A 26376-nucleotide genomic window follows, 5' to 3' on the forward strand; every position below is an offset into this window, starting at 1 on the left:
TGTTGCTGTTTTGTAGATCATGTAGAGACTTCAACACAGGACGCTGTCATCTCAAGATTGACCATTCATTTTTTCAATTCACCCCCTGACGAAGGGTTCCATTTGAACCCGAAATGCATTGGGATTTCGGTCTTTAACTTTCACATTGTTTTCAGAAATATATTTCTTTCATGTACTATTTTCAAGTGGTTATCATTGGTATTCTAACTATGTGGTTATTGAACATTGTTAGTTATACACATAAACCTATGTATGTATGAATAACAAAAAAACGAATTCACATGACATTTATGTCTTCTTTAAAATACAAGAAGTATTTGAAATAAAAGTCACCTGCTCATGCAGTAGTAAATGTATAGATTCTATTTGTGTTTATGGTATAGAAGGCCAGTGGCGTATTTGTTGTGCCCCTAGCAGTCCTGGGTTTTCCCAGGGCTTATACTTACACAGTTGTTACCGACTAGGGAGAAGGGCACGCACCCTAACACTAGGGAGCACACGAAACTTTACAAAAGTGATAGGATTTTGAACAAAATTAGCTAAACAGGTGTGCAGATCCACTCTTTTCTACATATCATGTGATGAGATGGCCATCCAGTCAACAATACATGTGATTTTATTTTGCAAATTTTATTCATCCGATAGAGCTAGATGGATTTTGCCACTGTTGAGGTGAGGGGGATGGAGGCAATGTTGCCCTGCTTTTTATATTTGCAACTGCTGGAAAATGTTTACTGTGTGGATGTTATGGCTGGATTTTTTAAATCCGTATTGAGAAAAATGAAAAGTATAATTTGTTAAACTGAGTTTGAAGATGACTATTGTCTACAATTCCAGTTTCTTCTCTCAGGGGATAATAGACCCAACCAATGGGTATTGCTAGAATTAAGATTTATGTATAGATTGGATTGATGTGTGTATTTGAAATTTTTAACTGTGAAAGCTTTTAACATGCGACTTTTATGATTTTTTTAATGCTAAAAATCGAATAAAGTATATCTGAACATAGTATGAGGCAGAATTGTGGGGCACTGCTCGACCACCAGCTTGAGCAAGGTAGAGAACAATTTTATGAGGCAGTTGTTAGGCCTCCCTTTCAGCACCCCCCTCACCCCATTATGTTTGGATTCGGGCATTAGGCCCATCATTGATGAAATTGCCTCAGAACTGTAACCTTTTGGCGGTGGTTATAGGCGACCCCGGAACTGGCCACCAATCGATCAGAAATTAGAGAGCTTTTGAGCCTACCCGGCATTACAAAAATACCCTGGCTCATGCATATAAGAGACATTTGTATCAAACTGGGCAAAACAGACCTATGGAGTACACCTGAGGAATCATGCCCCCTGATTTCACAGTTGGAATTGCTAAGATCCTACAGAACATATAAACTTTCTGTCACCCAGGAAAGCTTATCTTGCCACCACTTGACAGCTGATTTTATGCAGCTCAAAGATGAGTATAGCATGGAATCTTTCCTGAACGACATCAGACCAAATTTGGCCAGGAAACTGTATGTGCAGTTTAGACTAGGGACCTTACCGCTCCATGCCTTTACAAATAAATGGTCGAATACCCACTCTGGTGGAAGCCCTGCTTTCAAATGCAAGTTATAGACAGAGCTACATGCTCTCTTCTTCTGCCCTGCATATACAATACCTTGGCAGCGCTGGCTTATCCAACTATGTAGGAAATTAGGTTTTGTGCATTGTGCTGAGGCATTGATAGTTTTAAAGTATGATACCCATGCCCCCATTGTGTTCGCTGTATCTCGTTTTTTAAAATCAATGTGTCATGTCCGGCAGACTTTAATAAGCTAATATTTATGATTGTAGCATTTTAACTCCATCTTTACTCATCTTATTCCGGTTTTATTATTTTAATTATAATAGTATATATTGTCATGCATCTTTGTTCACGTTCTTTTAACAGATGAATGTACTGTACCCCACTCCCGGATCAGGACCAGGTCCGAGCAGAATCAACAATGCACTTTATTATGGTCAACAGGTTTTTACATGTACAGTTTTTTGTTTTTACTGTTAGATGAACTAATTGCAAGGTTACGTATCATCTTGTATTTAACTGTACATATTTCTTGTGTTATTATGACAATGCGCTTTCGTGGTCCTTAAGACCAAAATAAAGTTATTGAATGGAATGGTATGGTATTGCCAAATAATACAAACTTACTGGGCTGACGTCCTGGAGCAACTGAATAGAGTAACATGGTGGAAGATAGTATTGGAGATAATAACCTGTCTCCTCGGTTTGGTCCCCAAGAATCCCAAGCGTAAAGTGAGTACAAGATTCCTGATTCTGGGGCTTGCAATAGCTTAGAGGAGAATAGAAATCCACTGGCTGACTCCGCAGGGGCTGCAGGTGGATAAATGGAGAAATAATTTAAAAGAATGGGCACTGGCTGAGGAGGAACATATGAGGAAAACTAGAAAAAAATATATGCTCCCGGAGGTACTGATGGCGTGGGGGACGATGGTACAAGAGATAGAAGAGCCTGCCCCACAATCTCCCCGTGAATCGCAGGACGGGGAACATCACACTAGGGTTGCTACTCATAGTCAGGAAGCAGGAGGAGGGGAACCCCAAAGATACATTTGGAAATAGGTTTTGGATATCGATCAGGCAGGAACCGGTAAAGGGGGGGGGGGGGGGGAGTTGGGTGGGTTGATAAGTTGTAGTCAATATATTTAAGCTTAACAACTGAATCTCCGGAGGGAGAACTTGTAACAGAAGTATCTTTTTTGTATTGAGATACATACAGTGTTACCTGTGTGATAAATGCCTGTATATGAGTATTGAATATGTTTTTGAAAAAAATTAGGAAACTTAAAAAAAAAATGTTTTATCAAGAGATTTGTGTAGGGGTCTACACTGTAAATAGTTTTAGTTCTAATTTCTATAATAATGTTATTGTATTGTTTTATTTTTAACATTTTTGCAATGTCATTTGTATGGGTGAAAGCAGTGTCTAACATTTATACGACCATTTAAAAAAAAAATATTTTATTGTCTTATTAATTTTTTAATATTTTACATGTGATTGGTGTAGGAGCCAGCAACTTCGAAACGAAAGTTGTGTTTTCCCTTTACATAATTTTTTTTATGTGTAGGTATTTGTGATGGAGTGTCATTTCCTGCCTCCAGCAATTTTAGTGTGATTCCCTTTAAGGACCTGTAAGTGACCAATGACCATGTGTGACTTACTCCTTACCTTTTCTTTGCTGGAGTGGATTTTGCCAGTTTGGGCTGTAGTACTACTGTAAAGTAAAGTCCACATTTGTAAAGCGCACAATCACCCGTAAGGGTCTCTAGGCGCTGGGGGCCGTCGGGAAGATTAAGCGAGCTATTGCCCAGAGTCACATGGTGCTGGGCTAACCTGCCGCCGGAGCCGGGGATCGAACCGTGGTCCCCAGATTCCAGCGTCAGTCGCCCTGGCCGCGGCGCCACACCTCTTCAACTGTAGGAAATGTGAGTGTAAAATTAGTGATGACCAATGACCATGTGTGATCTGCGCCTCACTCCAAATTTTTGCTGGAGTAGATTTTCCCTGTTAGGGCTGTGGGACCACGGTGGGCGATGTGAGTGTAACATTAGGAAATTGCACTTGGCTCATTAGGAAATTGCACGTGGATTATCTTTTGATATGTAGGTGAATGCCCCTCAATGCATCCCTCCTTGATTTTCTCTTCCACTTTATTGTAGATATTTCCAATTTTCCAGCCACTTGCTGCCACTCTGAAATTTTCGCCTTAAACATAGGACTATGTGTGCAGATTTCTATGCATTATAAGTGGATAACTGTGCACCACAGAGATAGAACCATCATGGATGTTGTTCTATGCCCATGCATCTGTGAATTACATTTAGGAGTATGTGAAGAAGCACTATAGGAATTGTATACCACATACTATTAGATGCCTTTGTGAATCGGGCCCCATAATAGTTCAGGTGCTTAATTTGGGCCTGTGGTTACAGATGGTAAGCATGTGCACTCACTTTGGGACTGGGATTTATTTTTTATCATCAAAATTTGTCTCAGAACATGAGAGTAAGGCAGAAAAGGGACAAACGTAGAATTGAAAGGTAGGAAAACAATGAGAAACTCGGAAAGCAACAATGAGAAAGATCCAGTTAGATAAAGATACATTAAGTGTATGGTCACAGAAGGAAGGGGTATGAGGTGTAATCCAAATTAGACAAGTATGGTATTTGGAAACCCAAGGATTCGTAAGTACCAGAAATGAGCTCCTAAAATGCTTTAGGCTCATCGACTTATTTATTTATTTATTTATTTACTAGTTAAGCACTGAACGGTTGAAATGGACAATCATGGGACATTAAATTCACTCTTGTATTGCCTACTGCTCCATTTTACCTGTACAGAAGCTACACTGACATCATGGTGGGAATCATTTTGGCAACCTGGCAGACACATATATATATATTATTTACTGAAAGAGACAAAGATTAAAGGACATTAACTTTTAGCTGTACACTGAAATTTCCTAGTTACATTACAGTGAGCTTAGTATAACTTGCACCCCTATCATGCACTGCTTACGACCTCACATATTACATCATTCATGATATGTTCAATTGCATGATTGATGATATCACTGATGACACCTCAAATGACATAATTGATGACATCACTAATGAGGGTGAAGGCTGTACCTAGCAGGGCCTCAGCCAGCGAATGGGGCTTGAACTTTTGAAGGGAATGAGTGACTGTGAAGAGTTTTATACAGGAGAAAGGCTGTGCGTAGTAGGGGCTTGGCCATCAATGAAGCTTAGAAGTCGAGAGAAAGTGGTCTCTCTGTGAAGAACTGTGCACAGTGCGAAGGCTGGGCATTGGAGGGGCTTGGTCACGTAAACGGGATTGAAAATCTTCAGGCAGTGGGATTCTGTAAAAAAGTAGGCACTGGGTAAAGACTGTGCAAAGTAGTGTTTTAGCAACCTAATGGGCTTGGGTTCTAGAGGTAGTAGTTTTACCATCAAGAGCTGCGTACGGGGTGAAGGCTGTGCATTGTAGGGGTCTCTCCTCGGGTCGAAGGATATTTGAAACAACTGGAATTTTGGTCTCTCCCCGGGTCGAAGGATATTTGAAACAACTGGAATTTTGAGTCGCTTTCTTATGAAAATTGGTTAATAGGGAAAAAAAATTGTCGTGAAGAAAGTACTGTTCACTGAAGCACTGCATCGACTCTTTATAAAGTTTGCTTGCTTTTAAAAATGTGTTCATTAATTGTTAATATATATGGATTGTACTTTCTCTGTGAGAACATGTTTTTAACTTATTGAGAATTCAAATTCTCTCTCAGTGCGATTCCTTTTAGAAAAAATAAAAATATTTTCATATATATTGACATCATTGTTTTTTTATTTCTAAAGCTTGTGAACAAGGTTGTGGTACATGGTATAGACTGTTGTACGGTTGAGACTATACATAGCACATGATCCATGTTTTCTGATGATAGTTTCAGGGCGGCCATGTAGATGTTGAAGATCGTGGGGCTGAGCAAGGATCCTTGGGGCACTCTGCAGCTGATCTCTGTGGGCTCAGAGAGGAGGGGTGGGAGTCTTATTCTTTGAGTTCGGCCGGTGAGGGAGGTGTTCATCCAGTCTAGGGCAGTTCCTTGTATGCTGGCGTTGTGGAGTCTGGCGGTTAGTGTGTGGTGGGAGAAGGTGTCGAAGGCTGCTGAGAGGTCTAGAAGGATGAGGACCACCATGTGGCCCTGATCTAGGAGAGTGCAGATGTTTTCTGTGGTGGCCAGGAGGGTGGTTTCAGTGCTGTGGTTGCTTCTTAATCCAGATTGGGGGTGTTGAGGACTGAGTTGGTTTCTATGAGGTTTGTGAGCTGGATATTGATAATCTTCTTGGTGACTTTGGCTGCAAAGGGGAGAAGAGAGATGGGTCTGCAGTTCATGAGGTCTGTCTGGTCTGCAAAGGGCTTCTTGAGGAAGGGCTTGACTTCCACACTTTTCTAGTTGTCAGGGAAGGTGCCGGTTTGGAGGGTGTTATGGTGGCGGTGGGTCTGTGGAAGATGTGCAGTGGGCAGGGGTCAGTGAGGGCTCCTCAGTGTATGCTTACCATGGTCTTAGCGGTGTCTTCTGTGGTGACGGGGGCCCAGACGGTGATGGTTGGCTGGGTGGCTTTGCCAGTTGTGGGTATAGTATTGGTGCATTAGTTCTGCTAGTTGAAGTTGCATTGATCTTGATCTTGTGATGGAAGTAGGAGCCAAATTTGTTCCAGAGGTCCTGGGAAGGAGGGGCGTCTGAGGTTTTGTTGGGGAGTTTGGTGAATTCTTGTATGATGCTGAAGAGTTTCTTGGGGTTGCTGGAGTTGGAGAGGATTCTGTCCTAGATGAAGTTCCTCTTTGTTGATCTGATGCGTTGGTGGTGCTCTGTCATGGCGGTTTTGTATGCGGTGCGTGCTTCTGAGGTTTTGCTGTTCCTCCATGTTTTTTTGAGTCATCAGCACATGCATCTGGATTCTCAGAGTTTGGTGGTGAACCAGGTGGCTTTTGAGAGGCGTTGCCTGTCAGAGTTCCGGAAAGGGGTGAGCGTGTTTGCACATTCTAATGAATTAGTTGCCTGCAGATTTGACGTCAGTCATGGAAGGTGGAGGGGCATGTTTGAGGTGCTCTTTGGTGACCTTGCTCCATTTCCTGCATGGGATGCATGGATTAGGCATGTGTGCAGTGGGTTTTGAGAAGGAAAAATGGATGCAGTGGTGCTCCATCCAGAGGGGTTATGTGGTATGTCTGAAGAAGATGGGGTCAAGGGTGTGTCCTGCCTTTTGGGTGGAGATGGCGATGAGCTGTTTCAGTCTGATCTATGTGAGGTTGTCCACTAGGGCAGTGGAGTTGGGGTCGCTGAGGTTGTCATGGTGGAAATTCAGGTATCCGAGCAGTATGTAGTACATGGAGGCAAGGGTGTGATGTGCAATGAGGTCTGTGGTGCGTGGTCCGGTAAGTCTGTATGTGACAAAGCCCTGGACTGGACCACCTCCTTCCTCACCAACAGAACCCAGAGGGTGCACCTCCCCATTCCGTTCTGAAGCCACCAAGATCATCTGCGGCATGCCCCAAGGATCATACTTCAGCCCTACCCTTTTCAACGACTACATGGCACTGCTCTCCAACATAGTCCGCTCGCACTGCCTCAACATCGTCTCTTACGCCAACGACACTCAGCTGATCCTCAAACTCACTAAGAACCCCGCCACCGCCAAAACCGACCTCCACAAAGGAGTGAAGGCCGTCGCCAACTGGATGTAGAACAGCCGCCTGAAACTCAACTCAGACAAGACAGAGGTCCTCATCCTCTGCCCCACCCCCTCCGCCTGGGATGACTCTTGGTGGCCAGCCGCCCTGGGAACTGCACCCACACCCACAACCATGCACACAACCAGGGCCGGACTGGGAGCCAAAACCGGCGCTGACAAAGTTCTCGGCTGGCCCCCCTCCCCGGGGGGTTGTGGGTGCCGCCAAGCTCTTTGCCAGGGTCAGTTTTCAGCCGATTTTGTTACAGGGATTATTTTGCAGCTATGATGCAAAAATAGCCCTGTAACAAAAACGGCCCCCAGAGGCCCCAAACCGCCCCCCCACCCATGTGGTGCACTGGGGGATTGCCTGGTACCCTCTATGGCTAGTCCAGCCCTGCACACAACCTGGGGTTCATCCTGGATTCATTGCTCTCAATGACCCATTTACAGTTGGATCCCCACCGGAACCAGAAGGACGCCTAGATAAAATCAAAAGAAGACTCCAATGCATACAGAATGCCTCTGCATGCCTCATCCTCAACATTTCCTGCCACACCCACATCACCACCCACCTGAAAGACCTGCACTGGCTCCCAGTCAACCCACACTCACAAAGCGTTCCATAACACCGGACCAGCATATCTCAACAAACGCCTCACCCTCTACACCCCGAACCGCCAGCTTGGCTCCACTGACCTCACCCTCGCCACCATCCCACGCATCCACAGGACTGCCACCAGTATCAGATCCTTCTCCCACCTCACCACAAAGACCTGGAACACTCTCCCCATACAGCTGCGACAGACCCGGGACCTGCTGACCTTCAGAGGACTCCTCAAGACCTGGCTTTTTGAGCAGTAGCAGCTTCTCCCCCCCCCCCAGCGACTTGAGACCCTCACGGATGAGTAGTGCGCTCTACAAAGGGTCTGATTGATTGATTGATTGATGGCCGCAGTGGATTCGCAAACCCTCCCGACCACAAGCTTTATTCTAATTGTCAGTCAACACTCCAAACCAGAAAGTGTTGGCAGCCATCTTGTGACTCGGTAGAGCCAAGTCACGAGAAAACAGAGAATTAAGCATGAAAAATTAGAAAAGGTGCAGGGTAAAAACACCCTGACCTCCTAGGCCTGCTCAGGGGGTCCCACAAGGAACCCCAGGCCCCAAAAAAGCATATTTAAAAAAAAGAAATCAGCTAAATTCACACTGGGTGTGCGAATCCAGACCAAAAAAAAAAACCAGACTTTGTTTTCAAAGAGCCCCCGTGTGGGCCAGGTCCCGGGGGCACTCATAAATCATGTTGTGCCCCTGAAGCCCCGGGGCCCACCACCTCCCTGGGGTTTTCTAAAGAAATGTGTTGGGGTCCCGACCCCCCCATGCTGCTCCGGGGACCGCCACTTTCCTGGAGCATTTATCTAAATTGGGGTGCCTCGGAGGCCCCACACTGCCCCGGGGAACACCACCTCCCCGGGGCACTTAATATTGAGATATGGGGGTCCCCGGGGACAAACACCTACCCGGGGCTTCACACATGTTGGGAGGGGGTCAACACGACCCCCCTCCTGGAGCCCTCAATGGCCATGGGGACCGCCACCCCCCAGGGTCGGCTCCTGCAGTGTGCCGGGGTGCCTACCCCTGGGACACTGCTGTTTGCTATGGCAGGATGGGAACACGGCTCCCGCCCTGCCATAGCAAACACTGGTTTGGATTATGTAAGCGAGAGCAGGTTTCCTACTCTCGCTTACAAAATCCAAATCAGATTGCTTTTCTACGAGGGGAGCTGCATGTCAGCAGCTCCCCGTGTGGAAAAGAAATACCGGCTCCCGCAGGAGGCGGGGAGCCGGCAGGGACTGTGGGGGCATTGGGGCTCCCCCCCATGGTTGCCAAGGAGTGGCCAGGCCCCAGGGGATGGGGTCCCTGGAGCTAGAAGTGGCCTGGGAGGGGGAACCCCTCCCTCAAATAAAAATAAATAAATAAATAAAAGAGGCACTGCTCTGGGGGATGAGGTCCCCTGGGCCAATAGAGACCTCAGGGGGGGCAAGGCAGTCCCGCTTAGTAAAAAATATATTTAAAAAATACATATGTGTGGCCTGGCCCTGGGGGAAGGGGTCCCCAAGGCCCCAATTATTGTAAAAGAAGGGGGCCTCACAGCCCCCCTTGTAAAAAAAAATGTAAACCAGTATCACGGCTAGGCCCGCCCCCTCCCTGCAGCACTCAGCAAACATGCCCTTGAATACTGAGGGTCCTTGGTGGCCAACTAGCCCACCAGGTACCTCTAGTATGCGCCACAGCACTGCGTTGCAGAGAGGTGTTCAGAAGCCATGCCCCTTTTTAAACCTCTCTGCAGCGCATCCCTGTGGTGCTTACTGAAGGTACCTGGTGGGCTAGTTAGCCCCCAGGGACCCTCAGGACGCAAGGGGAATAAACCCCCCAATTTACAACGTGCCAGGGGGCACGTTTGCACAGTGGTGCAGGGAGGGGGCGGGGCGTGATATTGCAAGTGTGCAAACGCACCCCCTGGCACATTGTAAATTAGGGGATTAAGTCCCCTTGAATACTGAGGGTGCCTGGGGGCCAACTAGCCCACTAGCGACCACCAGGATGCGCCACAGTGCTGTGTTGCAGTGAGGTGGTCCAAGGCCATGCCCCTTTTTGGGGGTGAATGTTTTGCCATTGTGCAACATTCCGTCCTTCATCTTGTGTGTCATGCCCCTTTTTACACCTCTCTGCAGCACAGCCCTGTGGCATTTATTGGAGGTACTTGTTGGGCTAGTTGGCCCCCAGGGAGCCTCAGGATTCAAGGGGGCTTAGTCCCCTAACTTAAAACGTGCCATTGGGGGCGTTTGCACACTTGCCACATCAGGCCCCCCCCCTTCCCTTCACCACTGTGCAAACGGGCCCTCTGGCATGTTACAAGTTGGGGAATTAACTCCCCTTGAATCCTGAAGGTCCCTGGGGTTGAACTAGCCCCCCAGGTACCTCCTGTAATCGCCACAGAGCTGTGTTGCAGAGAGGTGTAAAAAGGGGCGTGGTCTCAGACCACCTCTCTGCAAAGCAGCTCTGTGGCACTTACTGGAGGTATTGGTGAGCTAGTTGGCCCACAGGGACTCTCAGGATTCAAGGGGACTTACTCCACCAACATGCTAGGGGGTGCATTTGCACAGTGGTGTAGGGAGAAGGCGGGGTCTGATATAAGAAGTTAGCAATCCTGCTGTGTGAGACTTACTGGTGATAATAAAAGGGGTAGTTGGCCTCCAACGTTGATGTTGGGGGCAACTATTCCTCCTGTAACTTCCAGTAAATCCCACACAATGGGATTGCGAATAGGGGTTTTGAAGGCCACACTCACCTTTCTCCACCACTCTGGAAACACTACTGGTATGTTATAGTTAGAAATTAGCATGTAATAAACCTTTGAAATTCACTGAATAAACTATAGGTTTCAGGCACGTTACACTTAGAAATCAGCATTTAAAAAACCATTGAAATTCACTGAAAAAACCATAGCTTTTAGGCACGTTATAGTTAGAAATTAGCATTTACAAAACCTTAGAAATTCACTGAAAAAACCATAGGTTTCAGTCACGTTATAGTTAGTTGGACATTTCACTCGTACAAAACCAAAGAAATGTGGCTATTATAGTTAGTTCAGATAACTAGGACTTGCACTCCCGCAATGCACTGCTGATGACGTCACATATTAAATCATTCATGACATGGTCAGTGACATCACTGATGACATCACTAATGACATCTCAAATGACATCACTGATGACATCAACCATGTGAACATCTGACGCACCTCCTCACACCCTAATATAACCTTTAATACACCCACTCTAAAATACAGACTACCATTTTCATAACAATAGACACACCAATATCAGTTACAAAATACACACTGACTGATTCCTTGGTGTACACACACATCCATTCATTTACCCATACAGTCACTCATACATGCAGTCACTCATCGATACTACACTATCATATGCACTCCTACACCTACACAGACACTCACACACCACCACATATCCAGAGTTACTCACATACCTAGTCAGGCATGCAAACAATTAATCACACTTCCATTTACTCACTTATACAGACACCACCTCACTTATTCATACAGATACTAACACATAAATATTCTCTTATAGAATCACTGTTTCAAGTACACACTCAAAAATGAAGCCACTCTCACATTCACTGACTCTTATATATAGTTAGTTATGCTATGTATTGTTATGTTGTGTTATGGTATGTTCTGTTATGTTCTGTTATGTTATGTTATGTTATGTTATGTTATGTTATGTTATGTTATGTTATGTTACATGGGTATTTGTGTAGCGCACGTACACCAACAGGTTTTCTGAGCGCTGTGGAGTCTCAAGTGTGAACCGTTAAGAAGAAAGAAGAAAAGCAGCTAGTTATATGCCAAGGTAAACAACCAGGTCTTAAGTTGTTTCCTGAACCGCAGATAGTCTCGCTCAAGCCTGAGGAGGACAGGAAATGCGTTCCAAATCTTAGGACCCAAAAAGTAGAACCGAATCCCGCCGATGCGTTTATGTCAGATTCTGGGCACTGTCAGAAGGTTCTGATGCATATATCTCAGAGTACGCTTGGGTGAGTGTTTACTGATAAGCGAGACAATAAATCTAGGGCCAGTATCTTGTATAGCTTTAAAAAGTATACAACCAGTTTTAAATAAGGCTTGTTGCTCCACTGGGAGCCAGTGGAGGTCTTTAAGCAAAGGGGTGATGTGGCAGCGTCTATCCTTAAGGTAGATGATTCTTGCTGCTTGATTTTGAATCATCTGAAGACAATTTCTCTGAAATTGTGGGATTCCAAAGTAAAGGGCATTCCTATAGTCAATTTTGGATAAAAAAAGGGCTATTGTGATTTGGGTAATGGCCTCTTTACTGAAAAAGCGCCTGATATTGCGCAATTTGTGCAATTGGACAAAGCATGCCGATATCACTGAGCCAATTTTGGTACTCATAGAAAGATCTGCATCAATATGAAGTCCCAGGCTCTTTATCACTGGTTTTGGGGTGGGTGTAGCACCCAGTTCATGGGGCCTATAGGAGAGAGTCCAGTAGGCTAATTTGTGATTAGGGACAATAATCTCGGTCTTTGCAGAATTTAACTTTAATTGGTTGTTATTCATTCAAGTTGTGACATGCAACATAGACCTCCTAACGAAGTCTTTGGATTCCGAGGAGTTATCAAGGGCAAAAATAAGCAGCATAGTTGAAAATCTTTACCCCCATTTGCCGAAGACCAGAGATCTAGGGTAGTATGTCAATGTTAAAAAGAATTGGCGAGAGGGAGGAGCCCTGTGGAACACCACAGCTCAGAGCTACCGTTTTAGACTTAAAAGTTGAGAGCCACACTGACTGTTTACGGTCTTCCAGAAAGGATCTGAACCAGTCAAGTGCAGGACCCCCGAGACCCGCAGGGGCTATGCGATCAAACAAGATTTTGTAGTTCACAGTTTTGAATGCAGCAGACAGTTCAAGGAGGAACAGGGCCTGAGAATAATCAATAACAGCCTGTCCCTTGAGTTCGTCCAGAACCGATAGGATCACAGCTTTGGTGGAGTGTTTAGGGCAAAAGCCTACCTGGTGAGTGTCCAGGAACTTGGAAGTTTCTAAGAATGAGCTGATACAAGTGGCCACATGAGGGTTCAGCAGTTCAGCCGTGAACGGCAGAAGAGAGATCAGTCTGTATTTCTCCAGCTTATTGGAATTTACGCCTTGCTTTTTTTGAAGTGGGATGACCACTGATTCTCTACAAGCAAGTAGTACAGTACCATGGGACAGTGAAAGATTCAAAAGCTTAAGAAAACTGTCAGGGAAGGACCGATGGATTGCTTTCAAAATGTTAATGAGACAGTCCTCCTTGGGGGAGCCTGATTTGACCTTAGCAACTAGATCCAAGAAACGTTTCTTATCCAACATAGGGAAGATGTTAAAAGAGTGTGAATTGGAGTGGTCCCTGTTCTCTATGGTTCTACAGATGTTGGGGACAATAGAGTTTTGAATGTTTTTATTTTTTTCTATGAAAAAGGAGTTAAGATCATTGCAAAGTTCCTGGTTAGGCACAAAGGTTGGGGTCACGCGGCTCGGATTAGAGAGTTCTTTCACTATCTTAAAAATTTCTTTAGAGACATTGTTGGAGTTGAGTACCCTATTAGTGAAAAAGGTTCTCTTAGCCTCCAAAATAGCTGCTTTATACAAGTGTAAATTAGTGGTAACATTTAGTTTATCTTCCGCTTTATAGGATTTACACCATTTTTGCTCAGCTTGGCGTACTTGGAGTTTGAGTATTTTTAGGTCCTTATTAAACTATTTAGAAGCTTCATGCTGCCTAGGGTGGTACGTTTTAGTCTGTAGAGGGGCATGGAGGCTAAAGGCCTTCCGTTGCCAGACAGTAATCTCTTTTTCCCAGTTTTCTGGATCGCCTTCAGATGCCGGTTGCTCCCTGGACAGCGTATCTATTAATTTTCCCAGATCAACTCGGCTCCAATTTCTGAAGGTACTTTTGGAGTGAGAGGGATTAAGAATCAGTAAAGGAGAATGCATATTAAAAGTGATGATATAATGATCAGACCATGTACAAGGTTCAACTACCAAATTTAGCAGGTTGACATTGATAGACCACACTTGATCCAGGGTATGGCCTTTAATGTGCGTGGGGGTATGAATATTTTGGTGAGATTAAGACAGGCAAGTGACTCAGTGAGTTCCTTGGACGGCTTTCCCCCATCAGTCTCATTGGCCCAGTAGTTCAGGTCTCCTCTGTGATCACTACTTTTCCGTAGTCAGTAGTCAAAGATGCAATATAATCGGCAATGACTTTAGAAAAGTCAGGCATTGTTATAGGAGGTCTATATAATACCACACAAATCAAGGTACTAGTGTACAGGTTTAATTTGACTAGAAGAGAGTCAACTGACGAAATTTCAAAGTGAGGCAGAGTAGAGGTGGATAATTATTTTTTGATGACTGCTGCCACTCCTCCCCCTGTTTTCCCTGGCGGTCTGTCAGTACATAAAAGAAAGTAGTTATTAGGAAGGGCTGCCAGAAAATCAGGGGAAGACTCCTCTGTGAGTCAGGTTTCAGTCAGTAATAGCAGGTCAGGTGCATTAGTATCCAAAATATTGTATATTTCTAATTGATGTTTAGCCAGGGAGCGTATGTTGAAGTACATACAATTAAAGTCCATGACGATGGTAGGTGCCACTAACGAGCTCATAGGACATTCACTTGTATTGAGGGTATCCATAAAAGCCGAAGGTTTGGGATTTAAAAGCTCCAAGGATTGCAGTTTTTGTATAATTTACCCTTCAAATGAACGTACCTTCTTTGGTGCCATATCTATGAGGCTGGCTGCTGAGTAGGTGTACTTTTGGGCAGAGTAACATGCCCCATGCCCCGTCCTGGCGCCGACGGGCGCTGACGGGCTTGCCTCTGGCGTGCCCACTGCGTGCATCCACCACACCATTGAATTAAGTAGCTGGCCGGCGTGGGAGGGCCTTAGCGCTCAGCCCACCAGGCCGGAAGTTGACAAGCCAGTCATGGAGGTGTGTTTGCTACCCTCTGAGCAAACGGCAATGCCGCGTCAGACCGGGAAAGCGTGGAGACAAAATAGAACAGAGACAGTACGGCGGTAAGTGGACAGTTTAAAAGTACAAATGTGCAAAAATACAAAGTGCAGAGCCTGCAATAGGGTTAAAACTATTAAAGCAGAACAGAGAGGGTTTGGTCAGTAACATGTCACAGGCGCTGAATAGTTAAAAACAGAGCAAAGTAAAAAGCTTTAATTCTACGAGGCAGTTCTCAACTCTCACACTCTGCTGCGCGTGTGCCCCAGCACTGAATTAAGTAGCTAGCCGGCGCAGAAGGGCCTTAGCGCTCAGCCCACCAGGCTGGCAGTTGACCAGCCAGGAAGGGAGGTGTGTCCGCTACTCCCTGAGCAAACGGCATTACTGCGTCAGAACGGGGAAGCGAAGACAAAATAGAACAGAGGCAGTACGGCGGTAAGTGGACAGCTTAAAAGTAAAAGTGTGCAAAAATACAAAGTGCAGAGCCTACAATAGGGTTAAAACCATTAAAACAGAACAGAGAGGGTTTGGTCAGTAACAAGCAACAGGCGCCGAATAGTTAATAACAGAGCAAAGTAAAAAGCTGCAATTCTACGAGACAGTTCTCAACTCTTACACTCCGCATTTATGTACACCATAACTCACATAAACTGCCTTTTACATATGTAGTTACTCGCACATGTACCACTGAGACATCCATTCACTCACCAACACACCCATACACATACTCACCCACCCATACAACTATTTTCACATGCACTCTTGGACCCATACACCCAGTGAATCAACCACTCACACATCTATGCAGAGAGTCACACACCAACGCACACACTCAGGCAGCCATGAAAACACTCAGGCAACCAATCAATAACCTACACAGACACTCATGTAGCTACTCACCAACCCATGCAGCAGCTTACACAACAACAGACAGACTGATACAGACATTCACACAGTTTAGTCACTAACCCATGCATTGAGTAAGACACATGTATTCACTCACTTATACAGTCACGCTCCTACTAAATTCTCCATCCAGACACTTATACACCCACTTATTCTTCAATACATCTTGACATATATATAAAATATTTTTAAACTTTAAAGAAACACTCAGTCACTGGATGATGTCATCAGTGATGCCATGAGTGATGTCATTTGAGATGTCACTGACCATGTCATGAGTGATGCAATATGTGACATCATCAGCAGTGCTTTGCGGGCGCGTGAGTTATAGTTAGCTGAACTAACTCTAACGGGGGCATTTCAATGGTTTTGTATGAGTGAAATGTCCAGCTAGCTATAACATGTGTGAAACCTATTATTTTTTCAGTGAATTCCTAAGGTTTTTTTAAATGCTAATTCCTAACTATAACGGGGCTGAAACCTATGTTTTTTTCAGCGAATATATATATATATATATATATATATATATATATATATATATATATATATATATATATATATATATATATATATATATATATTGAAGTTCACAATGCCCACAGGCGAGACGTTTGGCGTCTTCAGGTCAAGGCAGGTTTGTGGATGACACCAGCGTCACACAGCAACCGACGCGTTTCGGGCCTCCGCCCTTCTTCCTGGGTTTGTGCTGCTCCCTCAAAGAATGCCGACATACAGAACTGCCAAAATACGCCCTTTATTTAAATTCAAGATCGAACTCAGGTGAGTCAGTGTCTCTATGAATTCTGGGACTGGAAGTTCTTACTCATAAAACTACCCAAGTGGGTTGCCAGCAAACTTCGGGGCAAATAACAAAGTTATAAATTGATGGCGAGTCCACACGACCTTCCCCCATTCAGCCTCTCACCAATTTGGCCTGCAGCTCTGTATTGACAAAGCCGCGGAACCGCCCGCTGAGCGGCGGTGCATCTCCCGACCAGGGCTGGGGAATACATTGAAGTTCACAATGCCCACAGGCGAGACGCACTCCTCGTTTGGCGTCTTCAGGTCAAGGCAGGTTTGTGGATGACACCAGCGTCACACAGCAACCGACGCGTTTCGGGCCTCCGCCCTTCTTCCTGGGTTTGTGCTGCTCCCTCAAAGAATGAAAACTCATAAAACTATGAGTAAGAACTTCCAGTCCCAGAATTCATAGAGACACTGACTCACCTGAGTTCGATCTTGAATTTAAATAAAGGGCGTATTTTGGCAGTTCTGTATGTCGGCATTCTTTGAGGGAGCAGCACAAACCCAGGAAGAAGGGCGGAGGCCCGAAACGCGTCGGTTGCTGTGTGACGCTGGTGTCATCCACAAACCTGCCTTGACCTGAAGACGCCAAACGAGGAGTGCGTCTCGCCTGTGGGCATTGTGAACTTCTATATATATATATATATATATATATATATATATATATATATATATATATATATATATATATATATATATATATATATATATCCAGCTCCTTTACACCAGTAACACGAGTCACTCACACAGCGGGTGCTTAAAACGCGGCGGTGTCCCGCGATATAAATGATAGCTCCAAAGTCCTTCGAGAAATACCCAGCCGGGCCAAACGAAGAAAAATAGCACTCACGGGATTCAAACAGCTTAACAGCACGGATTATTTATTAAACAGCAAGTTCCCTTCGTCAGTGTCAACCTCAGAACGCTCATTCGCGGCAATATTTTATAGTTGCATGCTGGGTAGTCAGAAATAGAAATAGGACCAAAGGGCTGTACAATTACGCGCCATTTTGAAATGTGCAATGTGAATACATATAACATATGAAATTCGTTTAAATGAATTTCATATGTTATATGTATTCACATTGCACATTTCAAAATGGCGCGTAATTGTACAGCCCTTTGGTCCTATTTCTATTTCTGACTACCCAGCATGCAACTATAAAATATTGCCGCGAATGAGCGTTCTGAGGTTGACACTGACGAAGGGAACTTGCTGTTTAATAAATAATCCGTGCTGTTAAGCTGTTTGAATCCCGTGAGTGCTATTTTTCTTCGTTTGGCCCGGCTGGGTATTTCTCGAAGGACTTTGGAGCTATCATATATATATATATATATATATATATATCAAAACAACGAATGCTGATGAAAACTTCCTCTTAAACTGGAAAATCAGATACTGACCACCAGGTAAATCAGATAATCCAGTGCTTTATTGTGGATATAGCAACATGACATGCTTCGACCGAGTTTTCCCAGTCTTGATCACATGACATGTCGGGACCCAATAACATCTATATATACAAACACCATACGAGCAGTCCCTCGAACAGACTACTGCTTTGTCATAACGATGTACATTTTGTAGCATACTTATAATATATCAATTCATATATATGTATTACCTACTGGCGGTCGCCAGTAGGTATATATAGTTAGGATTTTTTCTCTATGGGTTTTTTGAAAATTCTATGTCTAATAACTTTGGCGTTTGTGGACGGAATTGGCTGAAATTTTCAGGAAAATGGCACATTTTGTTTCTGAGCAGCCCTTGAAAATTTGGGGGGGGTTCGTCCAGTGGGGGCCGAGAAAAAAGGGGGGTCCCAAAACGTGTTTTTAACATTGAGTTTTCCATAGGGCGGTTGGCCTCACTTTTAGCCCGAACGGCTGAATGGATTTGCACGAAACTTGGCAAAATTGTAGGGACTGGTAGCCCGATGTGCCTTTTGTAGGTCTCAATATATGTGCTCCAGTGGATTTTGAGAAATTAACGTTTAAAAAAAGATATATATCTGTAACAGCGGACCGGTTAGCGCTCTGGTTCGCGGACTTTTCGCGCAACGGAGCTTTGTGAAGCGAAGCTGATTGGTTCTCCGGCGTCTGTCAACATTCCAAACAGTCCGTAGCGGCCGCCATCTTGTCTCTCGGTAGGATCGAGAGACAAGAGGAGGTCAAAACAAAGGGGGAAATAACTATAAGGGGGCATAGTAGATCCTCGCTGACCCCCTAGGTTTGATGTGGAGGTTTTAAAAGGGCCCCGCGGGGCAAAAAAAAATAATAAAAATAATAATTGAACGGCTGAATGGATTTGCACGAAACTTGGCAAAATATTAGGGACTGGTAGCCCGATGTGCCTTTGCTAGGTCTCAATATATGTGCTCCAGTGGATTTTGAGAAATTAACGTTCAAAAAAAGATATATATCTGTAACAGCGCTCCGCTTCGCGTAACGGAGGTTTGCGAAGCTGATTGGTCATTCTGTCACTGGGCTATAGTTGGGCTACATCTGGCTGATATTTGGGCTACATTTGTTTTTTTGTGTGTCTGGCGGCCATCTTTGGGCTACATTGGGCTACATTGGGCTTCATTGGGCTACATTCGGCTAATTAGCAAATAGCTCATCGCAAACTAGGAATGGTAAAGAATCGCTATTTATTCCTTAAAGTTCGCTATTTAGGAAATGCAAATAACTTTGATGATACATATGGCGGTTCATCTCTAACAAGATAAGAAGCATAGGGATAGATTTATGATGACTGGCGCATCACCAGGGATGTGTTAGTCATTCTGTGCCGCTGTTCCGTCACCTATGGTGTGCTGCATTTACAATGCGGCGCATCACGGGGCAAAAACAGCACAGATGCGTGATGTATCTGTGCCGTAAAGGTGGCGCATTGCTGGAGTTGTATCGCAAGTGTGATGAAGGTCCAGCAAGGGTCGGGGGTGCCCCTGTCGCAGGGTTTCTGTTCTCACACAGAACTGTGGACAGAGGATTGGAACCTCGGCGAATTAGGGTGTCCCAAAACTCACGTTAGTAATCAAAAACTATTTAGCAAGCTAGGTACAGTGTCACATTGGATATAACAAACTCTCAATGTTTAGACAATCCATAATATGAACTTATAGTACCTCAGGATACGTGGAACTCATGAACAGTCGGTCGTTATATATTTCTTAGAAACCAGAACATGGAGTTAAGAAGAACACATGTGTATTTGAAATGTTTATTTACTAATGCCGTCTTCTCAGGCGTAGTACCTTAGATAATAAAAGTACACATATTATCAGTAGCAAAATTACCAGCATAGTTACTAGTACATAAAAAGTGAATGGTGATAGTATGTTAACATGCTGTAAATGAATAAGAGTTAGCAACACTTATAAGCAGCCGCGGGCCGTGGAGGGAGTTACGGTGAGGCAGGGAGGCGGGGAGGGGGAGAAGCAGGGTGGAGAATACAAGTACACATATTATCAGTAGCAAAATTACCAGCATAGTTACTAGTACATAAAAAGCGAATGGTGACAGTATGTTAACATGCTGTAAATGAATAAGAGTTAGCAACACTTATAAGCAGCCGCGGGCCGTGGAGGGAGTTACGGTGGGGCAGGGAGGCGGGGAGGGGGAGGGGCAAGGTAGAGAGGGCTCCACCCTGCTTCTCCCCCTCCCCGCCTCCCTGCCTCACCGTAACTCCCTCCACGGCCCGCGGCTGCTTATATCTCACCCTCCCTAATACACATATTATATTATTTGCTAAGAAGGTCTCTTTGTGTTGGTTTAGGGCGTGCCCATACTTTAGTGTCTTAGATTTGAAGGAATCACATCAGCATACACCAGCTCTCTCTTCATGTGAACCGCATCAACTGTTGTGTATGTGTGTTCGGCAAAGCAATATAAAACCCGCCTCATGCCCAGAATTGGCAGAAGTTGCACTTATGTTATGAGTATGAAGTCGTGGAGATCAGACCTCATAACAATTCTGTATCGTGTTGTTCTTGAAACTTTAGCACTCGCTGTACAGATATAGTTTAACAAGTAAAGCAGATAGTAGACCAATAACATATTATTCTCATGTAAACCACGATGAACTACTAGGTGGAAAGCTAAAGCAACAACTAAATGTCGTGTGCAGAAGTTGCAAAAAAGGAAAAATGGCGTTTAAACCGGTAATGAGCCCATGCTAACTTAACACGGTGTAAAGATATCCAGGACCTAGATGACACCTCCTCATGATCCGGAAACGAACTGAATAAGATAATAGAAGTGCCATCTCATGAGAGCAGATTGCAAGTTTATATGTGGACGGTCCGCAAGGTAAAGCATTAAAAACTAGGAAAATTCAATGCTAAAGAAAAATAAAACAGCCAAGTACTTTATCGAGTCTTAAGCCAATAGGCAAGGTAAATAATAAAAACTTGACAATTAAGTCAATGAATTGTCAATGAAATGCTAGTACTCAGCATATGAAACATGAAAAAGGTCTATGACATAACTGTGTATGCAAAATAAGCTGCAACAGCCTCCAACAGGAAGTCACCGTCTTCATCCGAAAACAGTTCAGCCATCCAATTTAAAAGCGGAAAAGAACATACGTGCTCTCCCAGCACCGGATCCTCTATCACCATCAGAGGACAGCTCGGTGGGTTTTCAAGAAAGCTGTGTTCCAAGAAAGACTGTGCTGCCGCCAGTAAATTCCAGGGACCAAGTAGTCCATGCATCAATGCCACAGCCATAATCCTTTCGCCAGGACAAATCAACTCGTGAGTAATGATAGGAGTCATCAGCTGATTAAAGTCGACGTCAGGAGAAACCGGTCCGCAGAGACACAAATCAATGGCCCAATCGAAATCACAGGTCAGGCAGTGAAATACAGGCTGGACACAGGTGAAGTAGGAGAACCGAAAAGATAATCCATATGCCGTGCTTAATATCGCCAACGGCATTGTGCCATAATATTCTAGCATGCGATTGCGGAACAGTGTCAGCAGCTGCAGGGTCGGAGGTTGCATAGGAGGGACATCCATATTTAAAAATGTAAAAAAGCACAAGAGCGTCCGCTGGTAATGCAAGTAAAAATGCAATCCACGAACCGGAGTGGAGAAAATGGAATGAAAGGGAGCAGGGATGACTCCAAAGATTTTCTCAAATGAAGTCACGAGACCACTGGTAACAACTTTAAAAAAGTGTGCCAGGGATTTTGTGGAGGATGCGTTAAAGATAGTCGGAAACATGTTGCTGAAATTGAAAGGCAAACCTGTGTACGGGTGTTCGCTATGTGAAGTACGAAAGTTTCACGGGCCGAACTCAAGGCCACCTCTCTCTGAGACAAAAGAGCTCTTATTCTTGTCATGCCGTTGAAACGTGTCCCAAGGTTGGTATTTGTGGCCAGATTGAAAACTCCCTATGTTCATGTGTGGGAGGAAATAGAACATTTCTGCAGCAAATAACCCGTTCACTTACTGTTACGATAAAAGGAATACTTTTAATTAACTCAGAACAATCTTCATTATTGAGCATCAAATAACTACCATTTTCCAACAACTTGAACGTGGGGATGATAGCAGGAACTGGCGTGCCTTGCAACACGCAAGCCATATTTGGTCGGTGTTTGTTGCATGAATCGTGTAACTGTATGTGCCTACACATTAGTGAATGATCTGGCGTCTCAGTGCATTCCTCTCCATTCAGATAAACTTCTTGATCATCTTTGAAACATCTGTATGTGTATGGAAGCGACCAGACCTCATGAACAAAAGCACTACCTAAAGGTTCATAAAGACCTATTGGTATATATTTCATACAATTTGAAAACTTATATAAAGCAAAAGGCAGCGTTATTAAACCGTGGATAAGGCATGTTGCCAAAAAACCCGCAATCCTCTGCTGATGATGTCACTGAGCATGTCATGAATGATGTAATATGTGACATCATCAGTAGTGGATTATGGGTAATAGTATCTCTAGTTTACTCCCCTATAGCTGTCTTTCTTTTAACATAAGTGTGTGTTTCCTTCCCTTATACTTACTGTTTTTGGTTCGCTTCCAGTTCGCGTACCAGCGAGCGAACTAGGAAGCGAACTAAGAGAAATAGAGGTTGGCACAGTTCCAAATATTGTACCAATTTTTTAATAACGGGGAGGTAGTTCTGAAAAGAACTTTTTTTTTTATTTTTCTGAACATTTTTTTAATGTTTTTGAATTTTTCGGAACAGTTTTATATTTTTTTGGGTTTTTCTTGGAGGGGGCAATGAAAACGATTCATTGTAAAGGGCTCAACAGGAGCAACAAAACAAAAAAAAGAAGTATTTATTATTTTGGGCGTTTCGGACAAACTTGCATATGATAGTCAATAGCTCTGTTGATCAGAGTGATGCTTCTTTCTCCGTAGGAAATGAATCCATCGCAAAATACGCAGGTGTGTTTTACTTCACCAAATCTCATTTGTATATTTGGCACCATCTCCCTGCCCTCTGGTCCCGTTACTTCCGGTACAACAGATCTTCTGGCCATAATAGGGAGATTATCTAGGTCGTTCCGAAACTGTGCAGCACTGTAGTTGTTAGGATGCCACCTAGTCATATGGCGATGCATTGTGTAGTTTCCGAAACTGTATTTTTTGTCGGTCCCTCTGGACAGTCTATCTTGACATATAAGGCAAGTTACGTATCTTGCATTTACTTTTTTCTGACCTTTGGGAATTTTAAAAAATTGCCAAATGAAGTTTTCTTTCCGGTGAGACGTCTTGGGCTGCTCAGGCAAAAACTGCCTCTCTTCGTGCTCGTCCTCCTGTTCCTCTTCTTCTTCTTCTTGTTGAATTACAACTTGAGCAGGTGGTCCACTCTTCCTTGGATGTGGTGGAGGTGGTGGGGAAGCACCAGCTGAAGCTACTAAAGAAGCCATTGCTCAGTGATCACAAAGGGTCTTTCTCTCACAATGATGAAAGTCAGAGTGAGGAAAGAAGGAGGGATTTTCATCATTTGGGAAAAACAAGAGTTCTCAACCAATCAAAAGTGTTCATTTTAGATTATATGACCTAGTCTTACATCATTAGGAAACCAAAAGTGAAATGAACCAATGAAAAGTGTTATTACCAAGTCACATGACTTGCTGTGTTTACGTTAAGCGCTTTGCAGGGCCTCCCGGTTTGCTTCCAGAAACCTGCGCTTTGGCACTCGCTTCGCGTACCAGTTCGCTAACGTAGCACGTCATATGACGTATCACGCGACAACGTGGAACGTCATGCGGACGGGAGGCGTCACGATGTTGTTTTCTAACGCGGCACTTGCGGTAAAGAAACGTTTACCGGCTCGCGGTCTATTTCGCGGCATCAAGGTCAGCTAACGGGAAGCTTCCCGATTCGCGAAGCGGGAACGAAGAAAAAAAAATATTTTAAAAAAAAATTATTCATAAACATATAAAATATATTTTTGGATTTAAAGAAGAATACATTTTACAGCTACAGATATTAGCTGTTAAAAAAACAATGAAATTCACAGAAAAAACCATAGGTTATAGACCATATATAGTTAGGAATTAGCATTTACAAAACCTTGAAAATTCACTGAAAAAACCATAGGTTATAGACCATATATAGTTAGGAATTAGCATTTAGAAAACCTTATTTCACTCACACAAAACCATTGAAATTCCATATATAGTTAGTTGCACTAACTATATATCGCGCACCCGCAATCCACTGCTGATGATGTCACATATTACATCATTCATGACATGGTCAGTGACATCACTGATGACATCACTGATGACAACATCCAGTGATTATGTGTTTCTGTAAAGTTTAAATATGTTTTACATATTGAAGAATGAGTGGATGTATAAGTGTCTGAATGAAGGTTTTAGTAGGTGCGTGATTGACTGTATGAGTGAGTGATTAAATGCGTCTTACTAAATGCACGGGTTAGTGACTAAACTGTCTGAAAGTGTGCATCAGTATGTCTGTTGTTGTGCAAGCTGCTGCATGTGTTGATCAGTAGCTATATAAGTAGCTATATGGGTTATTGATTGGTTGCACAAGTATTTGTATGGGAGACTGAGTGTGTGTATGGCTGGCTGGGAGGTGTGTGACTCTGTGCAGATCAATGTGTACTTGTATCAGTGATTCTATAAGAGAGTAAGTATGTGTTAGTATATGTTTGAAAATGTAAGGTACTCTATGTTTAACTGTGTAGATTAGAAAATGGAAGTGTGATTGATTCTTTACAGGACTGACTAGGTGTGTGAGTAACTCCATGGATGAGTGGCAGAGTGTGAGTGTCTGTATAGGTGTATGAGTGCATATGATAGTGTTGTAAAGATGAGTGATTGTATGTATGAATGATTGTATGGGTGAATGAGTGAATGTGTGTGTAGACGTAGGAATCAGTGAATGCGTATGTAGTAACTAGTATTGGTGTGTCAATGGTTTCAAAAATTATACTCTGTATTTAACACTGGGTGTAACAGAGGTTATATTAAAGTTGAGGAGATGCATTGTATTGTCACATTAATGATATCATCATTGATGTGACCATTGATGTCAAAAGAGATATCATCAGTGATGTCATTTGAGATGTCATCAGTGATGTCATCAGTGATGTCACTGACCATGTCATGAATGATGTAATATGTGACATCATCAGCAGTGGATTGCGGGTGCGCGATATATAGTTAGTGCAACTAACTATATATGGAATTTCAATGGTTTTGTGTGAGTGAAATAAGGTTTTCTAAATGCTAATTCCTAACTATATATGGTCTATAACCTATGGTTTTTTCAGTGAATTTTCAAGGTTTTGTAAATGCTAATTCCTAACTATATATGGTCTATAACCTATGGTTTTTTCTGTGAATATATATATATATACATATTCACAATATTTACTGCATATTGATACAGATATATGCACACACATACACCACCCAAAAAATTCAATTAAATTCAATACAAAATTATTGCATATTCGAAATACAGGGCGAGTGCCCAAAATTATGGTAGTAACAGTTGCCAACTAATCGTCATGACACTCATTGCAGATATGTTTGATGATCAATTAGAGTGCATAGTGCAAATTCTGTGCAAAGAAAAGTGCTAAGTGCTTAAAAAGGTGCTTTATAATTAACGTTTATCAGGGCCAATTATTTAATCATAGTTGGTCCCCTTACTAACTAAATTAAAATATGCAGATGGGTGGCTGGACAGGGGTTTACACAAAACAATATATATACATAAATGTAATCAGCCCAATCTTAGAGACCATGAATCAATACTTTCATCAATTTCAAAAACTGTTTTGACTTTCAGAATACATGCAAAATCGGCAGTGCAAAAAAGCATATTAAAGGCGGATCAATTAGAGACATAATAGAAATACTCATTTGTACAACTCCATAGACTCATTTAAAAAATGGCTAAATTTAAAAACCTCACAGACCCTGAGTAAAACCAGAAAACAGGTAAACCATTGTAAAAATAAGGCTAAAATCCAACAAAAAATCAATCGAGCTAAAAAGATCTAAAATATGTAAAAACACATTTCCTGTACTTACCAGCAACAATAAAGTATAGATGCAACTTATTAGCGGGGGGGATCTAAACATAATTTGTACATACAAAGTAAAAACCTGCCAATAAATAGCACTGTTATACAAAATGATGCAGGTCCTCTCCAGTGTTGAGGCCATTCGGCATCTTGGTGTCAAGTTGTAAAATGTACTGGCTTTCCAACTGCCTCAACTTCCTTTCTCTGTTGCCGCCTCTCAATGACCCAGGTACTGCAT

Source organism: Lissotriton helveticus, chromosome 6 (assembly GCF_964261635.1).
Source record: "Lissotriton helveticus chromosome 6, aLisHel1.1, whole genome shotgun sequence".
Classification (NCBI taxonomy): Eukaryota; Metazoa; Chordata; class Amphibia; order Caudata; family Salamandridae; genus Lissotriton; species Lissotriton helveticus.